Source organism: Pleurodeles waltl, chromosome 6 (assembly GCF_031143425.1).
Source record: "Pleurodeles waltl isolate 20211129_DDA chromosome 6, aPleWal1.hap1.20221129, whole genome shotgun sequence".
Classification (NCBI taxonomy): domain Eukaryota; kingdom Metazoa; phylum Chordata; class Amphibia; order Caudata; family Salamandridae; genus Pleurodeles; species Pleurodeles waltl.
Window position 1 is genome coordinate 1,432,706,492 of NC_090445.1, and position 9,878 is coordinate 1,432,716,369.

Genomic DNA, 9,878 nt, shown 5'->3' on the forward strand with positions numbered 1-9,878 from the left:
GTGTGTATCCCCACCTGGCGGCTTCAACCAAGCTTGCTGTGAGATCCACCATTCCATTGCGAGCTGTCGGAGCATATCTCAACATACTTTACACTCAATAAAAGGGACAGCGTCGACTCGAGCCACGGAATGGGATGCCCATAATGTGGTGGTCAGGGGTCTCTGTATGTCAGCAGCGGGAGGGGCGTGGCGCATATTATCAGACGAGTTGCAGAAGGTGGAGGTGGAGCTCTGTGAAGCGAAGGGTGTGGCGACGGCTACCTTGGCCCTGGAGGACTTACAGGTGCTCCGAGCATGAACAAATGAGGTCGACATGCGCCTGCGCAGATATGACTATTGCCATTATGTAGCCAGAGTTCATTCTGAAGGAGACCGATCAGGTAGACTACTGGCTTGGCTGGTACGAGGGGAACAGCAACACAGACCAATAGGAGCGATAAGACTAGGCTCAGGAGAAGTGATTAATACCCAAGCGGGAATTAATGATGCATTCCAACAATACTATAGTACCTTATACACAGCACAACCCCCTCCATCCACGCAACAACTAACAGATCTATTAGATGTCTGCTCATACAGGCCCCTCTCTCTCCTAAATCTGGATTGTAAGCTGATAGGTAAGATCCTAGCGAACCGCTTACTCCCGCTGATGCCATGCCTGGTCAATGAGGACCAGTCGGGCTTCATCCCGGGACGCAATACCTTCATGAACATTAGACGCTTACTGCAGACCATAAGTGAAACGCCCAAGTCTGATCACGACCGAGTAGCGGTTTCTCTGGACATCGAGAAGGCGTTCGACATGCTGGGCTGGCCTTTCCTGTTGGAGACGTTGTCCAGGTTGGGAGAGTCTTCCTAAAATGGATAGGGATCCTGTATGCAGACCCTGTAGCTCGGGTTAAAACGGGCAAAACAATCTCGGGCAGGTTCCCGATAGGCAGAGGCACAAGACAAGGATGTCCTCTGTCCCCACTTTTATATGCTTTGGCAGTGGAACCACTTGCCGTGCATCTCCGTAGGAGGGTGCGGGAAAGGGGCATACCATGCGGGAATGGATATCAGATCATCTCATTATACGCAGACGATGTGCTGATATATCTATGGGATCAATCGGCCTCGCTCCCGAGTATGTTGCAATTATTGGACCGTTTCGGTGACATATCAGGCCTGCGGGTAAATTGGTCTAAATCCTGCCTATTCCCACTAGCGCCGACACCGACCCAGTGCTCGGACATACGCACTACCATGGGTGCACACAACTTTCAAGTACTTAGGCATACAGATATATCATGGTGTCACTGACTTGAGAGAGGGAAACCTTGGGCGGACGCTCCGCTCGATAAAGGGATCTCTGCCTTTCTGGGTTTCACTTCCCCTATCACCCATGGACAGAGTAGCAATTGCTAAAATGATCATCTTACCACGCATGCTCTACCATTTCACGGCCCTAACGCTAATGATACCTCTTGACTTTTTCACATCACTAAACAGCCTCACAACAGACTTAATATGGGGTGGAGCCCGCAGACGGTTATCGTAGACTATCACGCAGTTACCACTAGAATTGGGAGGGCTTGGCACACTGCACTACGAACTTTACTATGCCTCATCGCAAATACAGTGGACCTGGCGCTGGTTGCAAGACCCCCCCTGAACTCAGAGGCTTGATTAGTGTATGCTACATTAGGTAGCACAGGCATTTTACAATGGCTGCTGGACCGCTGCAGCCCGATTGGCCAAAGCAATATCCTGATGCGCACAGCTCACTGGTGCTGGTGCCGCTTCATACTTGACGGAAACCAGACTCCCCCATATTCACCCCGAATCGCACTACTATCTATCCCAGGGATCACTAAAATAACTAAGCAACATAAGTTGCGGCAGTGGCCCGAGAGAGGCATCCAAACAATTGGAGACATTTTTTCAGAGGGCTGCATGATGTCATATGCTGAACTTTCCTCGAGATATGATATGGACCGGGGTTGGTTCTTGACATACTGTGCTTTACAATTCACATGTCGTACATGGCAATGCAGAGATGGGGAAACTCCATCATCACACACGCTGCACGACCTGTTTTCAAATGTGGGGGGACACTGTAGTATATCCCAGATATATAAAGTTCTCATGGGTAACCCGGAAGTGGCTCAGCCTAAGGTGAAGGCAAGGTGGGATGGGGTTCTCTCAGTCCCGTTGATCCAGCAAGACTGGAACATGGCACTCAGCTCAGTGCGATTCGTGTCTCGCAACCCTAGATTTCGATTCACCCAGTTTAATTACCTACACCAGACCTACTTATCTCCATACCGACTAAAACGTGTGTTCCCCCAGTCTTCTCAAGAGTGCCCACGATGTGGAGACTTTAGCAACACAAAAGGATGATGGACGGAGTGCTGAACAATGCAAACACTCACTCCCAGTCACAGACTTGGGTTTAATCCATTGTTCTTTTGCTCACCATCCCACCCCAGTTTGGACCCAGCCATATGCTAATCAGTCTTGACCCTGTTTCCTCATGGGGACAGTCCAGCCCGAACTGGGAAACAAGCATCCTGGGACCGGTTTCAGGGTTTCACCTTTCATCTGCCAGGCCAGCTTGAATCCAGTGGCACAGTGAGCAAGGAACCCACGTCTGGGCATACCCTTCCCACTTAGGGCAACTTTAGCAACACAAAAGGATGATGGACGGAGTGCTGAACAATGCAAACACTCACCCCCAGTCACAGATGTGGGTTTAATCCATCGTTCTTATGCTCACCATGCCACACCAGTTTGGACCCAGCCATATGCAAATCAGTCTTGACCCTGTTCCCCCATGGGAACAGTCCAGCCCGAACTGCCAAGCCAGGTCCTCCCTGGACCGGAAACAAGCATCCTGGGACCGGTTTCAGGGTTTCACCCTTCATCAGCCAGGCTAGCTTGAATCCAGTGGCACAGTGAGCAAGGGACCTACGTCTGGGCATACCCTTCCCACTTAGGGCAACTTTAGCAACACAAAAGGATGATGGACGGAGTGCTGAACAATGCAAACACTCACCCCCAGTCACGGATCTGGGTTTAATCCATAGTTTTTTTGCTCACCATGCCACCCCAGTTTGGACCCAGCCATATGCAAATCAGTCTTGACCCTGTTCCCTCATGGGAACAGTCCAGCCCGAACTGCCAAGCCAGGTCCTCCCTGGACCGGAAACAAGCATCCTTGGACCGGTTTCAGGGTCTCACCCTTCATCAGCCAGGCTAGCTTGAATCCATGTGGAGAGGCGGATGCATCCTTTTTCCACATGACGTGGGAATGCCCTCCGCTACTACATGCCTGGTAAGACATAACTGCTCTGACGGCTGAGCTGGTTGGGCGTCCGCTCTCTCCTACACCTGCTTCATGCTTGCTGGGCATCAGACCACGTACGAAGGGGAAGAAACAGGTACAGAAATGCATAGAATTAGAATACATATTATTCAAGCGCCTAATAGAAATGCGCTGGAAGGCACCAGCTGTGCCAGACACTCAACACAGGCTGAAAGATATGCTGAAGTGGGTGAGGGTGTAGGCTCAAGCAATGCACTCTCTTTAAGATAGAGGGATACAGATCAAGAGAATAGATGAATCGGACACTTTGGTTACATCACTGGAAGCTAAAGATGATACGTGCCCACCATGATAACATGGATGACAGTGATTGTCATGACTATATTTAACATGGATCATGATTCAACTGGTCCCGGTGATCTAGAGACAAACACCACGTTTTTACCCTAACTCCCACATCAATCATCATGTACTACACAGCACGTGTTTTCCCCATTGACTGTTTCCTCTCTTCCCTGCCTCGGCGCAGCCTCACCCTCCTCTCAACCACCAGCACATAAATCAAGCTTACCTCGACCGGATATTAACTGCCTCGTGATCCACCAGCCTCACTTGGAACACCCAATGGGACACCCCATACTGTCGCACACATAGTTCTTGTTTTCCTCTCTTCACTCTTTCCTCTCTATCACGTTCAATGTTTTATCATAAAAGCAGATTATGGCCCTCATTACGACCCTGGCGGGCGGCGGAGGCCGCCCGCCAGGATTCCGCCCTCCATAATACCGCTCCGCGGTCAGAAGACCGCGGAGGGTATTATGAGTTTTTCCCTGGGCTGGCGGGCGGTCTCCAAAAGACCGCCCGCCAGCCCAGGGAAAAACTCCCTTCCCACGAGGATGCCGGCTCGTAATCGAGCCGGCGGAGTGGGAAGGTGCGACGGGTGCTACTGCACCCGTCGCGTATTTCACTGTCTGCAAGGCAGACAGTGAAATACATTTTGGGGCCCTCTTATGGGGGCCCCTGCAGTGCCCATGCCGTTGGCATGGGCACTGCAGGGGCCCCCAGGGGCCCCGCGACTCCCCCTCCCGCCATCCGGTTCCCGGCGGGAGAACCGCCAGGAACTGGATGGCGGGAGGGGGAGTCGGAATCCCCAAGCCGGCGCAGCAAGCTGCGCCGGCTTGGAGGATTCCTTGGGGGCAGCGGGAAACCGGCGGGAGACCGCCGATTTCCCTTCTCTGACCGCGGCTAAGCCGCCGCGGTCAGAATGCCCCGCGGGGCACCGCCGGCCTGTCGGCGGTGCTCCCGCGTGCCGCGGCCCTGGCGGTTACAAACCGCCAGGGTCGTAATGAGGGCCTATACGTCATAAATAATGATAAAAGCAGCGATTAATGCTCATATGTAAATGACGCAGTATTATCCACATTAATAAAGAGATTTAAAAAAAAGACTCAAAGAGAATTGTAGCAACTCTGAGATGTAGCAGGAAGGGGCAATAAGCAATGGCAAATCCAAATGGTCTTGCCTATACAAGAGTTAATGGCTTTGGCAATGTGTTTTGCCATGATGTAAACTAGTGTGGGTGCTGTCCAGCATGGCTAAAAGTTAGTGGTGTGGAGTGTCAAAGTGGCATGGTGGAGTAGAGTGCTGTAGAGTGGATTTGTTGGAGTATCATAGAGTGGAGTAGAGGGAGTAGAGTGTCATAGAGGTGAGTAGATGGGGGTAGAGTTCAGTGGTTCAGTGGAAGATAGTTTCATAGACTGGAGTGGGGTGAAATAGGGTAGAATAGGCTGGAGCGGATTGAGGTAGTGGGTGGATTGGAGTACAATGGGGTGCATTGGAATGGGGTAAAGTGGAGTGGATTGAGTGGAGTGGGATGGATTGGTGGGGGTTGATTGGACTGGAGTGGGTTGGATTGAAATGGGAGGAGGTAGATTGGATTGGGGATTTGAGTGAGGTGGATTAGATTGGATTGTGGTGGGAGGTTTGGATTGGAGTAAGAGGGCTGGGATGGGGTGGATTGAATTGGAGTGAGGTGGATTGGATTGGAGTGGGGTGGAGTAGAGTGGAGTGGAGTGGAGTTGAGTGGGGTGGATTAGATTGGACTAGAGTGGGGTGGATTGAATTGGATAGGACTGGGTTCACTGTATTGGAGTGGGGTGGGTTAGACTGGATTTGGGTGGATTGGATTTGAGTGGGGTGGATTGTAATGCCATGGGGTGGATTGGAGTGGGGTGGATTGGATTGAAGTAGGGTGGGTTGGATGGATTGGGTTGGAGTGGTATGGACTGAATTGAAATAGGGTGGATGGACTGGGATAGAGTGGTTGGATCGGAGTGTGGTGGATTGTAGTGAGTGTGGTGGATTGGAGTGAGGTGGGGTGAATTGGTGTGGGGTAGATTGGATTGGAGTTGGGTGGATTGAAATGGGGTGGAGTGGGGTGGATTGGATTGGGGTGTGGTGGGCCGCAGTGGGATGGATTGGATTGCAGTTGTGTGCATTGGATTGGATTGGGGTGGATTGGACTGGAGTGTGGTGTGGTGTGGTGTGTTGGATTGGATTGGGGTTGATTGGAGTGGGGATGATTGTGGTGGGGTGGGGTGGATTACATTGAGGTGGGATGGATTGGATTGAATTGGAGTGGGGTGGACTGAACTGGGATGGGATAGACTGGATTGGGCTGTGGTAGATTGTAGTGGGTTGGATTGGATTGGAGTGGGTGGACTAAACTGAGATGGGATGGGGTGGATTGGGTTGGAGTAGAGTGGTGTGGATTGGAACAGTGTGTGGTGGATTGGAGCAGAGTGTGGTGGGTTGGAGTAGGGTGGAGTGGATTGAAATGGGGTGAGGTGGACTGAAGTGGTGGATTGGATTGGAGTGGGGTAGGATGGATTGGAGTGGGGTGTGGTGAATTGGATTTGAGTGGGGTGGACTAGAGTGGGGTGAATAGGATTGGGGTGAGGTGAATCGGAGTGCGGTGGATTGAATTGAGTGAGGTGGATTGGATTGAGTGGGGTAGATTGGATTGGGTGGGGTGGATTGGATTGAGTGTGGTGGATAGGATTGAGTGTGGTGGATTGGAATGGGGTGGGGTGGACTTGATTGGGGTGAATTGGAGTGGAGTAGATTGGATTGGTGTAGGGTGGATTAGATTGGTATGGGGACGAGTGGATTGGAATGGGGTTGACTGAACTAATAGGGTGGATTAGAGTAAATTGGATTGGAGAGGAATGGGATAGATTTGAGTGTAGTGAGGTGGATTGAAGTGTAGTGTGGTGGATTGGATTGGAGTGGGGCGGGGTGGATTGGAGTAGGATGCAGTAGACTGGATGGGGTGGATTGGATATGGTGGACTGATTTGGAGTGGAGTAGACTGGAGTAGGGTGGACTGAAGTGGGCGGATCGGATTGGGATGGGGTGGTTTGAAGTGAGGTGGATCGGATTGAGTGAGATGGATTGGATTGAGTGGGATGGATTGAGATGAATGGGGTGGATTAAGGTGAGGCAGGGTGGATTTAATTGATTGCAGTCAATTGGAGTGGGGTGGATTGGGGTGAATTGGAGTGCAGTGGATTAAAGTGGGGTAGTTTGGGGTGGAGTGGACTGGAGTGGATTGGATTGAAGTAGGGTGGGCTGGATGGATTACGTTGGAGTGGAGTGGATTGGACTGAGATGGGGGTGAATGGATTGGAATAGAGTGGGGTGGACTGGAGTGTGATGTTTTGGCATGGGTGGGATGGATTTGAGTGAGGTGGGCTGGATTGGTATGTGGTTGATTGGACTGGAGTGGGTTCGATTGAAATGGGATTAGGTGGATTGGATTGGGGTGGATTTGAATGACGTGGAATAGATTTAATTGGGGTGGGTGGTTTGGATTGAGTGATAGGGCTGAGATGTAGTGGATTGGATTGGAGTGGGGGATTGAATTAGAGTGGGGTGGGGTGGATTAGATTGGACTAGAGTGGGGTGGATTGGATTGGAGTGGGTGGGTTGAAGTGATGTGGATTGGATTGAGCGAGGTGGATTGGATTGAGTGGGGTGGATTGGATCGAGTGGGATGGATTGATTTGAGTGGGATGGATTAGGGTGGGGTGGATTGGATTGAGTGTAGTTGATTGGAGTGAGGTGGATTGGTGTGGGGTGAACTGGAGTGCGGTGGATTAAAGTAGATTGGACTGGAGTGGACTGGAGTGGACTGGAGTCGATTGGAGTCAGTTGGATTGGAGTGGGGTGGATTGTATTGGAGTCAGATGTATTGAATTTGTTTGGGGTGGATTGAAGTGGGGTAGAATGAAGTGGTTTGGAGTGGGGTGGATTGGACTGGAGTAGGGTGGATTAATGTGGACTGGACTGGACGGGAGTGGGGTGGATTGGGTGGGGCGAATTGGAATGAAGTGGGGCGGATTGGATTCAAGAGAGGCAAATTGGACTGGGACAGACTGTTTTGGATTAAAATGAGGCAGATTGGAGTGTGGAGATTGAAATGGATTGGAGTGGGGCAGATTGGAGTGAGGCGGTGTGGAGTGGGACAGATTGTTTTGGATTGGAGTGGGTCAGACTAGACTGGGTAAGATTGTTTATGATTGGAGTGGTGCAGAATGGAGTGGGGCAGATTTGAGTGGGACAGATTGGTTTGGATTGGAGTGGGGCAGATTTAGATTGGGGTGGGGTGGATTGGTGTGGAGTGAGGTGGGGTGAATTGTAGTGAGGCGGACTAGAGTGGAGTGGATTGAGGACTACTGCACAATTTTGTGTTAAATCATCATTTCAGACATTAGACATAATTAACAGTTTTGCTTTGCAATACACATAATAAACAATGTTGCTTTTCTATATTTAGAACAAGATAATTGTCATTATTTGAGAACAACTCCCACAAGCAAAAAAAAAAAAAAACATGACTGCAAAGTGTGAAAAGACAACTTGGCAAAAAAAAAAAAGAAAGTTAGCTATAAAAGATAAAACTTTGCAATTTTGTGTGTCATGCTGGGCGCAGTTTGACAGTTACATGTTTGTTTACAGGGCACTAGAAATTAAAAAGAACAAACTAGTACCTCAATCACGACGGGAGCAGCGGACGAGCACTGAATAAGTTAAATCAATCATTGCTTGATCCCTGCTCCACACAGAGGAATGTAAATGAGGCCAGGCCTACTGTGACGAATTATGAGGCTGCAGAGCAGAGTTCGATGCAAGTCAACTAATGATAAGCGACAGGGCGGGGCATTAGCTACCGCCATTTTGTTTCTTTCTCTTCACTGTTCGGTGCTTAGCTGAGACTCCTGAGAAGCAGCGGGGACGGAGGCGGTTTGGTGATACCGGCCTTCTGGGAGAAGAAGAAAGCAGCAACATTGTTATCACAATGTCTACCGATGGTTTCTGGGATGGCAGCAGTGGCGATGCCCAGCAGACACTATAGGCCTTTTGGCCCCAGGTGATGGATGAGATCCACAGCCTAACAGTGAAAGATTTTAGAGTGCAAGAGCTTCCCTTGGCACATATCAAAAAAATAATGAAGCTGGATGAAGATGTGAAGATGATTAGCGCAGAAGCTCCAGTGTTGTTTGCAGAAGCTGCTCAGATTTTCATCACTGAGTTGACGTTACGAGCATGGATTCACACAGAGGATAACAAGCGCAGAACCCTGCAGAGGAATGACATCGAAATGGCTATCACAAAGTTTGATCAGTTTGACTTTTCTGTCGACATAGTTCCAAGAGACGAGCTCAAGCCCCCCAAACGACAGGAAGAGATGCGTCAGGCTGTGACTCCTGCAGAACCTGTCCAGTACTACTTTACTCTGGCACAGCAGACCACAACTGTCCAGGTTCAAGGACAGCAGACTACAACGACTGGAAGCACCATCCTACCTGGTCAGATCATCATTGCGCAGTCACCACAGGGGCAGGGCACGCCAAATGACCATGCAGGTGGGAAAAGGCCAGCAGGTACAGATCGTCCAAGCCCAGCCTCAGGGTCAGCAGTCTCAAGGCGGGGGTCAGACCATGCAGGTTATGCAGCAGATCATCACAAACACTGGGGAAATCCAGCAGATACCGGTTCAACTAAACACCGGGCAGCTACAGTACATCCGCTTGGCGCAACCTGTATCGGGAACCCAGGTGGTCCAGGGCCAGCTCCAGGCACTCCCTGCCAGTGCACAGCAGATAACACAAGCAGAGGTCCAGTCAGGACAGCAGCAGTTCAGTCAGTTCACGGATGGACAGCAACTCTACCAGATTCAGCAAGTGACCATGCCTGCCGGCCAGGAGATCGCACAGCCCATGTTCATCCAGTCAACCCAGACTGCAGACGGACAGACAACACAGGGAGAATGAACAGGGCCAGTCTGAGAGTCCAGTCGGAAAACTCTTTCATTAACACCCACGAACGTTGGCAGGCTGGTCTGCCTTGGTTGACGACATGTCCTACATTTCTGCACTTGATCTGGAAACACTCATAGTGCTCTTTGCTCCCTGATTACTGGATATTAAGGGTTGTACATAACCCAAAAAGGAAACCTGACTGCAAAATGCAGGATTTTTTATTTGTTTTGTTTGGAACTAGGATTTGA

The 9,878-nt window shown here is 50.4% G+C and overlaps 1 pseudogene; it reads left to right on the top strand.

The window, feature by feature from the left end:
• The first annotated feature begins 8,666 nt into the window (after positions 1-8,666).
• Positions 8,667-9,653, top strand: LOC138300920 (nuclear transcription factor Y subunit gamma pseudogene; annotated as a pseudogene).
• The last annotated feature ends 225 nt before the right edge of the window (positions 9,654-9,878 follow it).